At 43.8% G+C, this 17,679-nt stretch overlaps 14 non-coding genes across 14 annotated transcripts; all 14 read left to right on the forward strand.

Moving 5' to 3' along the window:
* Positions 1-6,200: 6,200 nt before the first annotated feature.
* On the forward strand, positions 6,201-6,319 carry LOC130399268 (5S ribosomal RNA). The gene has a single exon (XR_008901787.1). It is a non-coding gene; the product is annotated as a 5S ribosomal RNA (ribosomal RNA).
* Positions 6,320-6,848: 529 nt separating this feature from the next.
* On the forward strand, positions 6,849-6,967 carry LOC130399269 (5S ribosomal RNA). Its single transcript, XR_008901788.1, has one exon. It is a non-coding gene; the product is annotated as a 5S ribosomal RNA (ribosomal RNA).
* A 529-nt stretch (positions 6,968-7,496) lies between these two features.
* On the forward strand, positions 7,497-7,615 carry LOC130399271 (5S ribosomal RNA). Its single transcript, XR_008901790.1, has one exon. It is a non-coding gene; the product is annotated as a 5S ribosomal RNA (ribosomal RNA).
* Positions 7,616-8,134: 519 nt separating this feature from the next.
* LOC130399272 (5S ribosomal RNA) lies at positions 8,135-8,253 on the forward strand. Its single transcript, XR_008901791.1, has one exon. It is a non-coding gene; the product is annotated as a 5S ribosomal RNA (ribosomal RNA).
* Positions 8,254-8,782: 529 nt separating this feature from the next.
* Positions 8,783-8,901, forward strand: LOC130400383 (5S ribosomal RNA). The gene has a single exon (XR_008902860.1). It is a non-coding gene; the product is annotated as a 5S ribosomal RNA (ribosomal RNA).
* Positions 8,902-9,431: 530 nt separating this feature from the next.
* Positions 9,432-9,550, forward strand: LOC130396470 (5S ribosomal RNA). Its single transcript, XR_008899106.1, has one exon. It is a non-coding gene; the product is annotated as a 5S ribosomal RNA (ribosomal RNA).
* A 530-nt stretch (positions 9,551-10,080) lies between these two features.
* Positions 10,081-10,200, forward strand: LOC130394364 (5S ribosomal RNA). The gene has a single exon (XR_008897530.1). It is a non-coding gene; the product is annotated as a 5S ribosomal RNA (ribosomal RNA).
* A 655-nt stretch (positions 10,201-10,855) lies between these two features.
* LOC130400577 (5S ribosomal RNA) lies at positions 10,856-10,974 on the forward strand. The gene has a single exon (XR_008903056.1). It is a non-coding gene; the product is annotated as a 5S ribosomal RNA (ribosomal RNA).
* A 519-nt stretch (positions 10,975-11,493) lies between these two features.
* Positions 11,494-11,612, forward strand: LOC130399273 (5S ribosomal RNA). The gene has a single exon (XR_008901792.1). It is a non-coding gene; the product is annotated as a 5S ribosomal RNA (ribosomal RNA).
* A 520-nt stretch (positions 11,613-12,132) lies between these two features.
* On the forward strand, positions 12,133-12,251 carry LOC130395132 (5S ribosomal RNA). Its single transcript, XR_008898224.1, has one exon. It is a non-coding gene; the product is annotated as a 5S ribosomal RNA (ribosomal RNA).
* Positions 12,252-12,772: 521 nt separating this feature from the next.
* Positions 12,773-12,891, forward strand: LOC130399274 (5S ribosomal RNA). Its single transcript, XR_008901793.1, has one exon. It is a non-coding gene; the product is annotated as a 5S ribosomal RNA (ribosomal RNA).
* A 529-nt stretch (positions 12,892-13,420) lies between these two features.
* On the forward strand, positions 13,421-13,539 carry LOC130400367 (5S ribosomal RNA). The gene has a single exon (XR_008902845.1). It is a non-coding gene; the product is annotated as a 5S ribosomal RNA (ribosomal RNA).
* A 519-nt stretch (positions 13,540-14,058) lies between these two features.
* Positions 14,059-14,177, forward strand: LOC130395613 (5S ribosomal RNA). The gene has a single exon (XR_008898652.1). It is a non-coding gene; the product is annotated as a 5S ribosomal RNA (ribosomal RNA).
* Positions 14,178-14,705: 528 nt separating this feature from the next.
* On the forward strand, positions 14,706-14,825 carry LOC130394584 (5S ribosomal RNA). The gene has a single exon (XR_008897728.1). It is a non-coding gene; the product is annotated as a 5S ribosomal RNA (ribosomal RNA).
* The last annotated feature ends 2,854 nt before the right edge of the window (positions 14,826-17,679 follow it).

The raw sequence follows: 17,679 nt of genomic DNA on the forward strand, positions 1-17,679 counted from the left end.
TACTGCCGTTTATATCTAACTAATGATTGTTTTTGTAAAAGTGTAACGTCGAGCCTCAGCAGCTTTCTCACTCCTTATGTGCTACTGTATAAAACCTGGTTTTGCGCCTGCACTAATTGCTTACGGCCATACCACCCTGAACACGCCCGATCTCGTCTGATCTCGTTCAGGTGCGCAAAGCAGGAAGTGAAGGAAGCAGGAAAAAGTTTGTTGGCAGAGTAGGCTGATACAGCAGCCTGGTGTTTTTTCTTCTTGTTGATTTGTAGATTATATTATTTTGACAAAATCGTAATTTAATTATAGTTCTAAATCTCCCCACAGCTTTTTTTGCTGTTTGGGGAGGCTTTCATTTGACGGATGGACCACATGGCAGCAGACAAAGGACCGGAGCAGACAATGCCTAGCAGTGGAGTTGGAGCACTGGAGGAAGAGGGAAGGAATGGGATTGAGAATCGGCCAGAAACGGGAGAAGGACGGCAGAAAGAGTACGGGAAAGAGCTGACAGTGGACGTTGAGGTGGAGGGAACAGCGGTGATTTCTATGATGGATATTCTGCGGGAAGTGGCAGTGCAATGTGGAGTGGTGAGCGGATGCCGTGTGAGAGGGGAAAAAAACTATGAAATCACCATGAAGGATGAGGTGGGAAAGCGCAAGCTCCTGGACGGCGTGCGTGTAAAAGGAGCCTTAGTGCATGGCAGGGAGATTGTGAACAGTGACATGGTGGTGTCATTTATTAACTTGCCTGTTTACATGGAAGATGCAACAATACTGGCAAGGCTGGAGGAGTGGGGTGTGCGGCCAATATCTGTCATCAAACGGCGCAAGTGGCCGGGGACGGAGATTGCGGACGGGACAAGATTTTTAAAAGTCCGCTTTAATGAGCAGGTACGATCGCTCCCGTACTCAACCAAGTTAGAGACACTGAGAGGAGCGGAGTACTTTAGAGTGATACATGATCGACAGGTGCGGGTGTGCCGACTCTGCATCAAGCCAGGACACATCTTCAGGGAGTGCCCTGATTTCAAGTGCTTCAGGTGCCAGAAGACAGGGCATTATGCGCGGGAGTGTGAGGAACGGAACGCAGCGGCGAGGGAGGAGGAGAGAGGAGAACAGATGGAGGATAAAGACGGAGAGAACGATGACGGAAGGGGAGCTGAAGAGGAGACGGGAGGTGAGAACGAGGAAGCGGAAAAAGAACTGGATTGGCGGTATAGATCTGACAGCGGCGACAGTGCTGAGAAGGACGGTGACGAACAGATGATGGAGCAGGGGGGAAAAGCGGAGTACGATGATGTGTCGGAGGCTACAGACGGTGAACGAGGGAGAGCAGAACAACCGGTGGAAAAAATAGATGAGGAGCAAAGACAGGAGGGCAGAGGACGAAAAGGAGGGAAGAAGACAAAAGAACTGGCCGCCAAAAGGAAAGCAGAGGAGGAGAAGACACGGGGAGTGAGAAGTAAAGGACCGCGGTCTGGCATGTGAGTCTTGCTTTGGTTTTTGGTTTAAATATTTTCTTTCTTTTAGCTCTCATGACCACAGTAACTTCTGTTAATGTGAATGGTTTAAGGGACAGGGGCAAACTGAGGTCACTTTTAAATATATATAGAAGTGACATCCTATGCATACAGGAGACAAATTGGGATGACGTAAAAGTTATAGAGGTGAAGGAGGTGTGGGGGGGGGGGATTTATTATAATAACGGGGCTAAGAACGCAAGAGGGGTGGCTATAATGATTAAAAAACATAGGGTAGATGAGATAAAAGAGATATATAAAGATAGGACAGGGAGGATAATAGTCATAGAGTTTAAGTATCAAAATGTGTTGTTTAGACTAATTAATATATATGTTCCGAATATAGAAATAGATAAAAGAATTATAATAGAGGAGCTGAAAGGGCTAGTGATTGGGAGATGTATAATAGTAGGGGATTTTAATACTAAATGTAGCAGGTTAGATATAGGGCAAGGTGTAGTGTTCAGATGGGAAAAGTCGAGGGAGAGCTTGTTAGACATGATGAAGGACAAGAATTTAGTAGATGTGTGGAGAAATGAGAATCCAGAGAGGAGGGAATTCACCAGGAGACAAATGAGGGATGGTGTACTGAAACAAAGCAGGATAGATTTGGTTTTAACACAGGGAGAGAACATAAAACATATAGACCGAATAAGACATGAAATAAATGCACTGAGTGACCACGACGGGGTGAGATTCAGAATTAAAGTAGGGAGAGAGGAGATAGGGGGAGGGATGTGGATTTTGAATGCAGGTTATATTGAAGAGGATGAATATAAACAACAGATTAGGGAGTTATTAGATATGGAGAATGAGAAAATTAAAGAATATGTTGAAGAGAATAGGGCAGATACTCAGATTGGGGAGATATGGGAGAAAGTGAAGAATAAGATTAAATCAATAAGCATTTGGTACAGTAAGAAAAGAAAAGTGAAAATGATGAAGAATGAGAAGGAGTTGAGGGAAAGACTGAGGGTAGAGCTGAGTAAAGCAGAGAATGAAGAAGGTTACAGCATGGAGAATTATATAGAGGTAAAGATGGAACTTCAGAGATATGAGGCAGAGAAATGTAGAGGAGCAATTTTACGGAGCAAAGCTAAATATGCGCTGGAGGGAGAAAGGTGCACAGCGTATTTTCTGGGCCTAGAAAAAAGCAAACAAAGCAGGACATATATACATGAAATCAGGAAAAAGGAGGGGGAGGTAGTAGCAGACTATGTGGCCATACTGGAGAGGGTGCAAGAGTTTTATGGGGAGTTATATCAGAGGGGTGGATTAGAGGAGGACAGTATAGTGGAGGTACTGGATAGTGTAGAAAGCAAGCTGAGTGTGGACGATAGTGAATGGTGTGACAGAGAGATAAGTAGGATGGAGGTGATGGAGGCGATAGAGGGGCTGAAAAGCGGGAAGAGTCCTGGGAGTGATGGGATAGGGATTGAATTTTATAAAGTATATAAGGAGCAGATGGCATCAATTTTAGTAGAGGTATTCAGGGAGACTGAGAAAACAGGGATAGTGCAGGGTAGGATGGTAGAAGGTGTGATTACCTTAGTTTTTAAGAAGAAAGGAAGTAAACTAGACTTGCAGAATTATAGGCCTATAAGTCTGCTAAATGTAGATTACAAAATTCTGGCCAAGGTGTTGGCTAACAGAATAAAACGAGTGATAGGGAATATAATTAAAACATCTCAAAGTTACAGTATACCAGGTAGGGATATAGCTGACACAATAGCGACAGTTAGGGATACAATAGAATTCATGAAGAGAGACGGGGCAGGGGGAATAGTGTTAGCTATAGATTGGAATAAAGCATTTGATAGGGTGGAGCATGAGTTTTTATTTAGATTACTGGTGAGATTTGGATTTGGAGAGAGATTAGTGGGGTGGGTCAGGAGGTTGTACGAGGGTGCAAGGAGCTGTGTCAAAGTAAATGGAGTGCTGACTGACAGATTTTGTCTTGGGAGATCGATAAGGCAGGGATGTCCCCTATCGGCGTTGCTCTATGCCATTTCAGCAGAGCCCCTGGCCTTACTAATTAAAAACGACGCAAGAGTTCAGGGCATACAACTACCATCTGGGAGCATACATACAATAAATCAATATGCAGACGACACAACAATAACGGTGAGGGATGGGAACAGTGTGAAAAGGGTGCTAGAATTGGCAGAGATATATGGGAGAGCGTCGGGCGCGAGAATAAATAAAGAAAAATCCGAAATAATGTATATAGGTAACATAGAGAGAGAGGGAGTAGGTTTAAGGGTGCAGGATAGGTATATTAAAGTGTTGGGCATATATTTAGGTGTTGAAACTAAAGAGGCAACTGAGACAACATGGACAGGAGTTATCAACAAAATAAAAACTGTATGTGGGAGGTGGAAGGCAAGGAAGCTCAGGTTAAAGGGAAAGGTTACAGTGGTTAATAGTTTGCTACTATCAGGCTATGTGTATGTGTTGTCTGTATTAGAAATGCCAATATGGGTTAAGAACGACCTTAACAAAATTGTGTGTGATTTTATATGGGAGGGGAAGGGAGTTAAGATTGCACATGGGACAATGGTGGGAAAAAGGTGTGAAGGAGGGCTGAATTTATTAGATATAGAAACAAAAAAGACAGCATTAAGGATTAAAACGGTGAAGAAATATATTGTGGGAGGATATAAATATGGGTGGAAGGATTTTATGGAGAAATATATGAATGATGTGGGTGGCATAGGACAGTATGTGTGGTACATGGGCCTAAAACAGTCAATGACGATAACCATACCAGAATTTTATAGGGAGGTCTTTGAAGCCTGGAGGAAATTCCTACCTAAGATGCAATATGAATGCGAGAGGATACAACCGTTGGTAAAACTGCCCTCTGTTTTTAAACGAAAAAATTAAACACAATGGCAAAACATTATATGAGCCCAAATTCATAGAAGGAGGGATTAGACAAATAAAGGACATCATTTATGAGGTCATCCCAGGATTCTTGAGAAACAATTGCATTTATGATCAGGTATGCGAGGTGGAGGGGATGGATAATAGAGAGAAAATAAATAAAATATATGAAAAGATTAAAACCAGTATACCCTTAGAGTGGGCCAGGATCATCCAAAGTGAATGTGTGGTGAAGGGAGAAACAAGTATGCCTGAGCTATATGTGATGGAGAATGGGAAAAAGACTAAAATTGGAGAAATGAGTGTGAAGAAAGTATACAGATGGTTGATAGTGGATGTGATGAAGGAGCCGGCAGCTGAGAAAGTGTGGAGCAGAGTGTTTGTGGGTATGAATGTAAAGAAAATATGGTCAAATATGGGGATAAGGTATAATAGTATAGAGTGTGAGAACAACGATTTCTTGATCAGACACAATAGGATTTATACAAACGTGGTGCTAAATAAGATTAATAATGATGTAAATGTGATGTGTGATGTTTGCAAAAGTGGTCATGAGAGCTTTTTACATTATTTTTTGGACTGTGGGGAGTTAGTTGATTTCTTTGAGTTTTTGAAAGAACTGTTGAAAGAAAACTGGGCTGCTGATTTAGACTTGGAGGGAGGGTGGAGGACATTGTTTTTGTTTGGTACGTTTGAAAAAAGAATAAATGTTAATTTTTGTCTAATGAATTTTGTTTTGAGCCATGCCAGACTCGCGGTCGTCTGCAGGAGGAACTACGCACACTTTGAGGGGCGGAAAGTGAAAATAAAAATGTTGTTTAAATCAATAATGAAAAGAGATGTGAACTTAATGTATAAGTATGGAGGAGACAAGGCGGAAAATTTCTTTTTGAGTGGGAGTAAATTAGTCTCTGAAGGGGAGGGAGGGGAGATTGTGTTTAACTGGTGAAAAGACCGGGTCATGCAGATTGAGCTGTATTTTTTGATTTGGCGCAATATTTGTCCTGCCTTCATTGGGATTAATTGATGTGGGGAGGATAAGGGAAGGAGATTAAGTTGGGTTTGTAAAAGTTTTTGTTTCCCCAGAGATGATGTATGTAAATAATACTCTGTTATCGGTTGCTGTAAATGTGTGAACTGGAAAATAATAAAAAAAAGATAAAAAAAAAAAAGAACACGCCCGATCTCGTCTGATCTCGGAAGCTAAGCAGGGTCGGGCCTGGTTAGTACTTGGATGGGAGACCGCCTGGGAATACCAGGTGCTGTAAGCTTTTTCTTTTTCAACTCGAGCTCATTGACTCCGTGGCCTACCGTGGCGTACCGTGACCTGATGTTTACTGCCAACCGCTTTGGAGGATTTAAGCAACATACAAAAACTGACAACGTCTCTCAAAACTATTTTTGTGAAACATGAGGACAGTATAGTGATACTGCCAGCAGGGAGCACCAGAGAGCTGAACCGACAGTTGTACATTTCTTAAACTTTCACCAACACAAACACGCACGCTCACTTCAGATCATGGGAGGACGTCAAAAAATCACCACCCATTCTCTGACACTTTAACCGTTAACCTTGGTTCAAACATTTAACATCACACGCACACGCAGTGTATTTCAGATAATTAATGAATTCAGATGTCACAATGATCGTTTACATGGATAAGGAGTCCTACTGAATCAATTACTGCCGTTTATATCTAACTAATGATTGTTTTTGTAAGAGTGTAACGTCGAGCCTCAGCAGCTTTCTCACTCCTTATGTGCTACTGTATAAAACCTGGTTTTGCGCCTGCACTAATTGCTTACGGCCATACCACCCTGAACACGCCCGATCTCGTCTGATCTCGGAAGCTAAGCAGGGTCGGGCCTGGTTAGTACTTGGATGGGAGACCGCCTGGGAATACCAGGTGCTGTAAGCTTTTTCTTTTTCAACTCGAGCTCATTGACTCCGTGGCCTACCGTGGCGTACCGTGACCTGATGTTTACTGCCAACCGCTTTGGAGGATTTAAGCAACATACAAAAACTGACAACGTCTCTCAAAACTATTTTTGTGAAACATGAGGACAGTATAGTGATACTGCCAGCAGGGAGCACCAGAGAGCTGAACCGACAGTTGTACATTTCTTAAACTTTCACCAACACAAACACGCACGCTCACTTCAGATCATGGGAGGACGTCAAAAAATCACCACCCATTCTCTGACACTTTAACCGTTAACCTTGGTTCAAACATTTAACATCACACGCACACGCAGTGTATTTCAGATAATTAATGAATTCAGATGTCACAATGATCGTTTACATGGATAAGGAGTCCTACTGAATCAATTACTGCCGTTTATATCTAACTAATGATTGTTTTTGTAAAAGTGTAACGTCGAGCCTCAGCAGCTTTCTCACTCCTTATGTGCTACTGTATAAAACCTGGTTTTGCGCCTGCACTAATTGCTTACGGCCATACCACCCTGAACACGCCCGATCTCGTCTGATCTCGGAAGCTAAGCAGGGTCGGGCCTGGTTAGTACTTGGATGGGAGACCGCCTGGGAATACCAGGTGCTGTAAGCTTTTTCTTTTTCAACTCGAGCTCATTGACTCCGTGGCCTACCGTGGCGTACCGTGACCTGATGTTTACTGCCAACCGCTTTGGAGGATTTAAGCAACATACAAAAACTGACAACGTCTCTCAAAACTATTTTTGTGAAACATGAGGACAGTATAGTGATACTGCCAGCAGGGAGCACCAGAGAGCTGAACCGACAGTTGTACATTTCTTAAACTTTCACCAACACAAACACGCACGCTCACTTCAGATCATGGGAGGACGTCAAAAAATCACCACCCATTCTCTGACACTTTAACCGTTAACCTTGGTTCAAACATTTAACATCACACGCACACGCAGTGTATTTCAGATAATTAATGAATTCAGATGTCACAATGATCGTTTACATGGATAAGGAGTCCTACTGAATCAATTACTGCCGTTTATATCTAACTAATGATTGTTTTTGTAAAAGTGTAACGTCGAGCCTCAGCAGCTTTCTCACTCCTTATGTGCTACTGTATAAAACCTGGTTTTGCGCCTGCACTAATTGCTTACGGCCATACCACCCTGAACACGCCCGATCTCGTCTGATCTCGGAAGCTAAGCAGGGTCGGGCCTGGTTAGTACTTGGATGGGAGACCGCCTGGGAATACCAGGTGCTGTAAGCTTTTTCTTTTTCAACTCGAGCTCATTGACTCCGTGGCGTACCGTGACCTGATGTTTACTGCCAACCTCTTTGGAGGATTTAAGCAACATACAAAAACTGACAACGTCTCTCAAAACTATTTTTGTGAAACATGAGGACAGTATAGTGATACTGCCAGCAGGGAGCACCAGAGAGCTGAACCGACAGTTGTACATTTCTTAAACTTTCACCAACACAAACACGCACGCTCACTTCAGATCATGGGAGGACGTCAAAAAATCACCACCCATTCTCTGACACTTTAACCGTTAACCTTGGTTCAAACATTTAACATCACACGCACACGCAGTGTATTTCAGATAATTAATGAATTCAGATGTCACAATGATCGTTTACATGGATAAGGAGTCCTACTGAATCAATTACTGCCGTTTATATCTAACTAATGATTGTTTTTGTAAAAGTGTAACGTCGAGCCTCAGCAGCTTTCTCACTCCTTATGTGCTACTGTATAAAACCTGGTTTTGCGCCTGCACTAATTGCTTACGGCCATACCACCCTGAACACGCCCGATCTCGTCTGATCTCGGAAGCTAAGCAGGGTCGGGCCTGGTTAGTACTTGGATGGGAGACCGCCTGGGAATACCAGGTGCTGTAAGCTTTTTCTTTTTCAACTCGAGCTCATTGACTCCGTGGCCTACCGTGGCGTACCGTGACCTGATGTTTACTGCCAACCGCTTTGGAGGATTTAAGCAACATACAAAAACTGACAACGTCTCTCAAAACTGTTTTTGTGAAACATGAGGACAGTATAGTGATACTGCCAGCAGGGAGCACCAGAGAGCTGAACCGACAGTTGTACATTTCTTAAACTTTCACCAACACAAACACGCACGCTCACTTCAGATCATGGGAGGACGTCAAAAAATCACCACCCATTCTCTGACACTTTAACCGTTAACCTTGGTTCAAACATTTAACATCACACGCACACGCAGTGTATTTCAGATAATTAATGAATTCAGATGTCACAATGATCGTTTACATGGATAAGGAGTCCTACTGAATCAATTACTGCCGTTTATATCTAACTAATGATTGTTTTTGTAAAAGTGTAACGTCGAGCCTCAGCAGCTTTCTCACTCCTTATGTGCTACTGTATAAAACCTGGTTTTGCGCCTGCACTAATTGCTTACGGCCATACCACCCTGAACACGCCCGATCTCGTCTGATCTCGGAAGCTAAGCAGGATCGGGCCTGGTTAGTACTTGGATGGGAGACCGCCTGGGAATACCAGGTGCTGTAAGCTTTTTCTTTTTCAACTCGAGCTCATTGACTCCGTGGCCTACCGTGGCGTACCGTGACCTGATGTTTACTGCCAACCGCTTTGGAGGATTTAAGCAACATACAAAAACTGACAACGTCTCTCAAAACTATTTTTGTGAAACATGAGGACAGTATAGTGATACTGCCAGCAGGGAGCACCAGAGAGCTGAACCGACAGTTGTACATTTCTTAAACTTTCACCAACACAAACACGCACGCTCACTTCAGATCATGGGAGGACGTCAAAAAATCACCACCCATTCTCTGACACTTTAACCGTTAACCTTGGTTCAAACATTTAACATCACACGCACACGCAGTGTATTTCAGATAATTAATGAATTCAGATGTCACAATGATCGGTTTACATGGATAAGGAGTCCTACTGAATCAATTACTGCCGTTTATATCTAACTAATGATTGTTTTTGTAAGAGTGTAACGTCGAGCCTCAGCAGCTTTCTCACTCCTTATGTGCTACTGTATAAAACCTGGTTTTGCGCCTGCACTAATTGCTTACGGCCATACCACCCTGAACACGCCCGATCTCGTCTGATCTCGGAAGCTAAGCAGGGTCGGGCCTGGTTAGTACTTGGATGGGAGACCGCCTGGGAATACCAGGTGCTGTAAGCCATTTTCTTTTTCAACTCGAGCTCATTGCCTCCGTGGCCTACCGTGGCGTACCGTGACCTGATGTTTACTGCCAACCGCTTTGGAGGATTTAAGCAACATACAAAAACTGACAACGTCTCTCAAAACTATTTTTGTGAAACATGAGGACAGTATAGTGATACTGCCAGCAGGGAGCACCAGAGAGCTGAACCGACAGTTGTACATTTCTTAAACTTTCACCAACACAAACACGCACGCTCACTTCAGATCATGGGAGGACGTCAAAAAATCACCACCCATTCTCTGACACTTTAACCGTTAACCTTGGTTCAAACATTTAACATCACACGCACACGCAGTGTATTTCAGATAATTAATGAATTCAGATGTCACAATGATCGTTTACATGGATAAGGAGTCCTACTGAATCAATTACTGCCGTTTATATCTAACTAATGATTGTTTTTGTAAAAGTGTAACGTCGAGCCTCAGCAGCTTTCTCACTCCTTATGTGCTACTGTATAAAACCTGGTTTTGCGCCTGCACTAATTGCTTACGGCCATACCACCCTGAACACGCCCGATCTCGTCTGATCTCGGAAGCTAAGCAGGGTCGGGCCTGGTTAGTACTTGGATGGGAGACCTCCTCAGAAGCCCAGGTTGCTGTAAGTGGTGACGGGTGTCACCAAAAAGAAAAAAAAACACGGCCGATCTCGTTTGATCTCGGAAGCTAAGCAGGGTCGGGCCTGGTTAGTACTTGGTTGGGAGACCGCCTGGGAATACCAGGTGCTGTAAGCTTTTTCTTTTTCAACTCGAGCTCATTGACTCCGTGGCCTACCGTGGCGTACCGTGACCTGATGTTTACTGCCAACCGCTTTGGAGGATTTAAGCAACATACAAAAACTGACAACGTCTCTCAAAACTATTTTTGTGAAACATGAGGACAGTATAGTGATACTGCCAGCAGGGAGCACCAGAGAGCTGAACCGACAGTTGTACATTTCTTAAACTTTCACCAACACAAACACGCACGCTCACTTCAGATCATGGGAGGACGTCAAAAAATCACCACCCATTCTCTGACACTTTAACCGTTAACCTTGGTTCAAACATTTAACATCACACGCACACGCAGTGTATTTCAGATAATTAATGAATTCAGATGTCACAATGATCGTTTACATGGATAAGGAGTCCTACTGAATCAATTACTGCCGTTTATATCTAACTAATGATTGTTTTTGTAAGAGTGTAACGTCGAGCCTCAGCAGCTTTCTCACTCCTTATGTGCTACTGTATAAAACCTGGTTTTGCGCCTGCACTAATTGCTTACGGCCATACCACCCTGAACACGCCCGATCTCGTCTGATCTCGGAAGCTAAGCAGGGTCGGGCCTGGTTATTACTTGGATGGGAGACCGCCTGGGAATACCAGGTGCTGTAAGCTATTTCTTTTTCAACTCGAGCTCATTGACTCCGTGGCGTACCGTGACCTGATGTTTACTGCCAACCGCTTTGGAGGATTTAAGCAACATACAAAAACTGACAACGTCTCTCAAAACTATTTTTGTCAAACATGAGGACAGTATAGTGATACTGCCAGCAGGGAGCACCAGAGAGCTGAACCGACAGTTGTACATTTCTTAAACTTTCACCAACGCAAACACGCACGCTCACTTCAGATCATGGGAGGACATCAAAAAATCACCACCCATTCTCTGACACTTTAACCGTTAACCTTGGTTCAAACATTTAACATCACACGCACACGAAGTGTATTTCAGATAATTAATGAATTCAGATGTCACAATGATCGTTTACATGGATAAGGAGTCCTACTGAATCAATTACTGCCGTTTATATCTAACTAATGATTGTTTTTGTAAAAGTGTAACGTCAAGCCTCAGCAGCTTTCTCACTCCTTATGTGCTACTGTATAAAACCTGGTTTTGCGCCTGCACTAATTGCTTACGGCCATACCACCCTGAACACGCCCGATCTCGTCTGATCTCGGAAGCTAAGCAGGGTCGGGCCTGGTTAGTACTTGGATGGGAGACCGCCTGGGAATACCAGGTGCTGTAAGCTTTTTCTTTTTCAACTCGAGCTCATTGACTCCGTGGCGTACCGTGACCTGATGTTTACTGCCAACCGCTTTGGAGGATTTAAGCAACATACAAAAACTGACAACGTCTCTCAAAACTATTTTTGTGAAACATGAGGACAGTATAGTGATACTGCCAGCAGGGAGCACCAGAGAGCTGAACCGACAGTTGTACATTTCTTAAACTTTCACCAACACAAACACGCACGCTCACTTCAGATCATGGGAGGACGTCAAAAAATCACCACCCATTCTCTGACACTTTAACCGTTAACCTTGGTTCAAACATTTAACATCACACGCACACGCAGTGTATTTCAGATAATTAATGAATTCAGATGTCACAATGATCGTTTACATGGATAAGGAGTCCTACTGAATCAATTACTGCCGTTTATATCTAACTAATGATTGTTTTTGTAAGAGTGTAACGTCGAGCCTCAGCAGCTTTCTCACTCCTTATGTGCTACTGTATAGAAACCTGGTTTTGCGCCTGCACTAATTGCTTATGGCCATACCACCCTGAACATGCCTGATCTCGTCTGATCTCGGAAGCTAAGCAGGGTCGGGCATGGTTAGTACTTGGATGGGAGACCGCCTGGGAATACCAGGTGCTGTAAGCATTTTCTTTTTCAACTCGAGCTCATTGCCTCCGTGGCCTACCGTGGCGTACCGTGACCTGATGTTTACTGCCAACCGCTTTGGAGGATTTAAGCAACATACAAAAACTGACAACGTCTCTCAAAACTATTTTTGTGAAACATGAGGACAGTATAGTGATACTGCCAGCAGGGAGCACCAGAGAGCTGAACCGACAGTTGTACATTTCTTAAACTTTCACCAACACAAACACGCACGCTCACTTCAGATCATGGGAGGACGTCAAAAAATCACCACCCATTCTCTGACACTTTAACCGTTAACCTTGGTTCAAACATTTAACATCACACGCACACGCAGTGTATTTCAGATAATTAATGAATTCAGATGTCACAATGATCGTTTACATGGATAAGGAGTCCTACTGAATCAATTACTGCCGTTTATATCTAACCAATGATTTTTTTTCTAAAAGTGTAACGTCGAGCCTCAGCAGCTTTCTCACTCCTACTGTATAAAACCTGGTTTTGCGCCTGCACTAATTGCTTACGGCCATACCACCCTGAACACGCCCGATCTCGTCTGATCTCGGAAGCTAAGCAGGGTCGGGCCTGGTTAGTACTTGGATGGGAGACCGCCTGGGAATACCAGGTGCTGTAAGCTTTTTCTTTTTCAACTCGAGCTCATTGACTCCGTGGCCTACCGTGGCGTACCGTGACCTGATGTTTACTGCCAACCGCTTTGGAGGATTTAAGCAACATACAAAAACTGACAACGTCTCTCAAAACTATTTTTGTGAAACATGAGGACAGTATAGTGATACTGCCAGCAGGGAGCACCAGAGAGCTGAACCGACAGTTGTACATTTCTTAAACTTTCACCAACACAAACACGCACGCTCACTTCAGATCATGGGAGGACGTCAAAAAATCACCACCCATTCTCTGACACTTTAACCGTTAACCTTGGTTCAAACATTTAACATCACACGCTCACGCAGTGTATTTCAGATAATTAATGAATTCAGATGTCACAATGATCGTTTACATGGATAAGGAGTCCTACTGAATCAATTACTGCCGTTTATATCTAACTAATGATTGTTTTTGTAAAAGTGTAACGTCAAGCCTCAGCAGCTTTCTCACTCCTTATGTGCTACTGTATAAAACCTGGTTTTGCGCCTGCACTAATTGATTGCGGCCATACCACCCTGAACACGCCCGATCTCGTCTGATCTCGGAAGCTAAGCAGGGTCGGGCCTGGGTAGTACTTGGATGGGAGACCGCCTGGGAATACCAGGTGCTGTAAGCTTTTTCTTTTTCAACTCGAGCTCATTGACTCCGTGGCGTACCGTGACCTGATGTTTACTGCCAACCGCTTTGGAGGATTTAAGCAACATACAAAAACTGACAACGTCTCTCAAAACTATTTTTGTGAAACATGAGGACAGTATAGTGATACTGCCAGCAGGGAGCACCAGAGAGCTGAACCGACAGTTGTACATTTCTTAAACTTTCACCAACACAAACACGCACGCTCACTTCAGATCATGGGAGGACGTCAAAAAATCACCACCCATTCTCTGACACTTTAACCGTTAACCTTGGTTCAAACATTTAACATCACACGCACACGCAGTGTATTTCAGATAATTAATGAATTCAGATGTCACAATGATCGTTTACATGGATAAGGAGTCCTACTGAATCAATTACTGCCGTTTATATCTAACTAATGATTGTTTTTGTAAGAGTGTAACGTCGAGCCTCAGCAGCTTTCTCACTCCTTATGTGCTACTGTATAAAACCTGGTTTTGCGCCTGCACTAATTGCTTACGGCCATACCACCCTGAACACGCCTGATCTCGTCTGATCTCGGAAGCTAAGCAGGGTCGGGCATGGTTAGTACTTGGATGGGAGACCGCCTGGGAATACCAGGTGCTGTAGCTTTTTCTTTTTCAACTCGAGCTCATTGCCTCCGTGGCCTACCGTGGCGTACCGTGACCTGATGTTTACTGCCAACCGCTTTGGAGGATTTAAGCAACATACAAAAACTGACAACGTCTCTCAAAACTATTTTTGTGAAACATGAGGACAGTATAGTGATACTGCCAGCAGGGAGCACCAGAGAGCTGAACCGACAGTTGTACATTTCTTAAACTTTCACCAACACAAACACGCACGCTCACTTCAGATCATGGGAGGACGTCAAAAAATCACCACCCATTCTCTGACACTTTAACCGTTAACCTTGGTTCAAACATTTAACATCACACGCACACGCAGTGTATTTCAGATAATTAATGAATTCAGATGTCACAATGATCGTTTACATGGATAAGGAGTCCTACTGAATCAATTACTGCCGTTTATATCTAACTAATGATTGTTTTTGTAAAAGTGTAACGTCGAGCCTCAGCAGCTTTCTCACTCCTTATGTGCTACTGTATAAAACCTGGTTTTGCGCCTGCACTATTTGCTTACGGCCATACCACCCTGAACACGCCTGATCTCGTCAGATCTCGGAAGCTAAGCAGGGTCGGGCCTGGTTAGTACTTGGATGGGAGACCTCCTCAGAAGCCCAGGTTGCTGTAAGTTGTGACGGGTGTCACCAAAAGAAAAAAAAAAAAAAAAACACGCCCGATCTCGTCTGATCTCGTTCAGGTGCGCAAAGCAGGAAGTGAAGGAAGCAGGAAAAAGTTTGTTGGCAGAGTAGGCTGATACAGCAGCCTGGTGTTTTTTCTTCTTGTTGATTTGTAGATTATATTATTTTGACAAAATCGTAATTTAATTATAGTTCTAAATCTCCCCACAGCTTTTTTTGCTGTTTGGGGAGGCTTTCATTTGACGGATGGACCACATGGCAGCAGACAAAGGACCGGAGCAGACAATGCCTAGCAGTGGAGTTGGAGCACTGGAGGAAGAGGGAAGGAATGGGATTGAGAATCGGCCAGAAACGGGAGAAGGACGGCAGAAAGAGTACGGGAAAGAGCTGACAGTGGACGTTGAGGTGGAGGGAACAGCGGTGATTTCCATGATGGATATTCTGCGGGAAGTGGCAGTGCAATGTGGAGTGGTGAGCGGATGCCGTGTGAGAGGGGAAAAAAACTATGAAATCACCATGAAGGATGAGGTGGGAAAGCGCAAGCTCCTGGACGGCGTGCGTGTAAAAGGAGCCTTAGTGCATGGCAGGGAGATTGTGAACAGTGACATGGTGGTGTCATTTATTAACTTGCCTGTTTACATGGAAGATGCAACAATACTGGCAAGGCTGGAGGAGTGGGGTGTGCGGCCAATATCTGTCATCAAACGGCGCAAGTGGCCGGGGACGGAGATTGCGGACGGGACAAGATTTTTAAAAGTCCGCTTTAATGAGCAGGTACGATCGCTCCCGTACTCAACCAAGTTAGAGACACTGAGAGGAGCGGAGTACTTTAGAGTGATACATGATCGACAGGTGCGGGTGTGCCGACTCTGCATCAAGCCAGGACACATCTTCAGGGAGTGCCCTGATTTCAAGTGCTTCAGGTGCCAGAAGACAGGGCATTATGCGCGGGAGTGTGAGGAACGGAACGCAGCGGCGAGGGAGGAGGAGAGAGGAGAACAGATGGAGGATAAAGACAGAGAGAACGATGACGGAAGGGGAGCTGAAGAGGAGACGGGAGGTGAGAACGAGGAAGCGGAAAAAGAACTGGATTGGCGGTATAGATCTGACAGCGGCGACAGTGCTGAGAAGGACGGTGACGAACAGATGATGGAGCAGGGGGGAAAAGCGGAGTACGATGATGTGTCGGAGGCTACAGACGGTGAACGAGGGAGAGCAGAACAACCGGTGGAAAAAATAGATGAGGAGCAAAGACAGGAGGGCAGAGGACGAAAAGGAGGGAAGAAGACAAAAGAACTGGCCGCCAAAAGGAAAGCAGAGGAGGAGAAGACACGGGGAGTGAGAAGTAAAGGACCGCGGTCTGGCATGTGAGTCTTGCTTTGGTTTTTGGTTTAAATATTTTCTTTCTTTTAGCTCTCATGACCACAGTAACTTCTGTTAATGTGAATGGTTTAAGGGACAGGGGCAAACTGAGGTCACTTTTAAATATATATAGAAGTGACATCCTATGCATACAGGAGACAAATTGGGATGACGTAAAAGTTATAGAGGTGAAGGAGGTGTGGGGGGGGGGGATTTATTATAATAACGGGGCTAAGAATGCAAGAGGGGTGGCTATAATGATTAAAAAACATAGGGTAGATGAGATAAAAGAGATATATAAAGATAGGACAGGGAGGATAATAGTCATAGAGTTTAAGTATCAAAATGTGTTGTTTAGACTAATTAATATATATGTTCCGAATATAGAAATAGATAAAATAATTATAATAGAGGAGCTGAAAGGGCTAGTGATTGGGAGATGTATAATAGTAGGGGATTTTAATACTAAATGTAGCAGGTTAGATATAGGGCAAGGTGTAGTGTTCAGATGGGAAAAGTCGAGGGAGAGCTTGTTAGACATGATGAAGGACAAGAATTTAGTAGATGTGTGGAGAAATGAGAATCCAGAGAGGAGGGAATTCACCAGGAGACAAATGAGGGATGGTGTACTGAAACAAAGCAGGATAGATTTGGTTTTAACACAGGGAGAGAACATAAAACATATAGACCGAATAAGACATGAAATAAATGCACTGAGTGACCACGACGGGGTGAGATTCAGAATTAAAGTAGGGAGAGAGGAGATAGGGGGAGGGATGTGGATTTTGAATGCAGGTTATATTGAAGAGGATGAATATAAACAACAGATTAGGGAGTTATTAGATATGGAGAATGAGAAAATTAAAGAATATGTTGAAGAGAATAGGGCAGATACTCAGATTGGGGAGATATGGGAGAAAGTGAAGAATAAGATTAAATCAATAAGCATTTGGTACAGTAAGAAAAGAAAAGTGAAAATGATGAAGAATGAGAAGGAGTTGAGGGAAAGACTGAGGGTAGAGCTGAGTAAAGCAGAGAATGAAGAAGGTTACAGCATGGAGAATTATATAGAGGTAAAGATGGAACTTCAGAGATATGAGGCAGAGAAATGTAGAGGAGCAATTTTACGGAGCAAAGCTAAATATGCGCTGGAGGGAGAAAGGTGCACAGCGTATTTTCTGGGCCTAGAAAAAAGCAAACAAAGCAGGACATATATACATGAAATCAGGAAAAAGGAGGGGGAGGTAGTAGCAGACTATGTGGCCATACTGGAGAGGGTGCAAGAGTTTTATGGGGAGTTATATCAGAGGGGTGGATTAGAGGAGGACAGTATAGTGGAGGTACTGGATAGTGTAGAAAGCAAGCTGAGTGTGGACGATAGTGAATGGTGTGACAGAGAGATAAGTAGGATGGAGGTGATGGAGGCGATAGAGGGGCTGAAAAGCGGGAAGAGTCCTGGGAGTGATGGGATAGGGATTGAATTTT

This window comes from Gadus chalcogrammus, chromosome 12 (assembly GCF_026213295.1).
Source record: "Gadus chalcogrammus isolate NIFS_2021 chromosome 12, NIFS_Gcha_1.0, whole genome shotgun sequence".
NCBI classification, from domain to species: domain Eukaryota; kingdom Metazoa; phylum Chordata; class Actinopteri; order Gadiformes; family Gadidae; genus Gadus; species Gadus chalcogrammus.